General features: G+C 42.6%; 1 non-coding gene across 1 annotated transcript; it reads right to left on the bottom strand.

Annotated features, from left to right (window-relative positions):
- Window positions 1-717: 717 nt before the first annotated feature.
- LOC114915684 (small nucleolar RNA R71) lies at window positions 718-824 on the bottom strand. The gene has a single exon (XR_003803776.1). It is a non-coding gene; the product is annotated as a small nucleolar RNA R71 (small nucleolar RNA).
- Window positions 825-1,146: the final 322 nt, after the last annotated feature.

Genomic DNA, 1,146 nt, shown 5'->3' with positions numbered 1-1,146 from the left:
TGCTCAAAAACCCCAGAATACTCAAGGAGAGGGTTAAAACTATGTTCAAAAGTGTGGAATGACGTCCAATTGACGTCATATTTATAGGGAACAGGCCCAATACGGGCTACGAAATCAATACGGCCGTATTGAGATTTTTGAACTTCAATACGGCCGTATTGAGTTCAATACGGCCGTATTGAAATTCAGAAATTTCAATACGGCCGTATTGAGTTCACTGCGGCTGTATTGAAGCTTCAATACGGCCGTATTAAATTCAGTACGGCCGTATTGGGCTTCATTCCCTCCACTTCCTTATTTTGAGCTATTTTAAGACCTCTAGACCTACAGAGAACCCTCCTAGGGTCTTCCAGGAGTCCTTCTGGCTGATCTTCCTTCAGTCTTCGAGAGTCTTCAAGCTTTATTTCCGACCCGGACAATTTTAGGGGTCTACAGGTGGAAATGAAACCAACACTATTATCTCTCATAACTGCCAATCAATTTGCAGGGATGGACCATGAAGATCCCTACACACACCTATCTTCTTTCTATGAGCTCATTGGCACTATGGGCGTTCCTGGAGAAGATGAAGAAGCAGTATATCTACGGTTATTTCCTTTTTCTTTGACAGGTAAGGCCAAGATATGGCTGCAGGCTCACCCAAATCAGAGTTTGACCAGATAGGAGGATGTAGAGCAGAAGTTTCTGGCTAGATTCTTTCCTCCTTCCAGATATATAAGCGCCAAATCAGCTATTGCAACTTTCTCTCAAGGTGCTGATGAACCTTTGTGTGAAGCTTGGGAGAGATATAAATCCTTACTAAGAAAATGCCCAAATCATGGGTTTGATGATGTTGCACAACTCAACGTGTTCTATAATGGGTTAAGGCCACAAACAAAGATGTTATTGGATGCTTCCGCAGGTGGTTCTATGATGATGAAAGATTCTGAGGAAGCAATCACTATCATTGATGCTTTGGCAGCCAGTGATTACCAAGCTCACCATGATAGAAGCCAGCCCACAAAAAGGGGAATTCTGGAACTGGATGCTCAAAATGCAATTCTAGCTCAGAATAAGCTTCTTTTCAGCAGATGGAAGAGTTAAACAAACAGATGTCTAAGCTTCAAGTAGGATCATCTTCACGCCCTCAACAGGTAATGAAATGTG

The sequence above is a fragment of the Cajanus cajan genome, chromosome 1, assembly GCF_000230855.2.
Source record: "Cajanus cajan strain Asha chromosome 1, NIPB_CcT2T_4, whole genome shotgun sequence".
Taxonomy (NCBI): domain Eukaryota; kingdom Viridiplantae; phylum Streptophyta; class Magnoliopsida; order Fabales; family Fabaceae; genus Cajanus; species Cajanus cajan.
The sequence above is the reverse complement of the archived record's forward strand: the minus strand, read 5'-3'. Positions and strand labels throughout refer to the sequence as shown.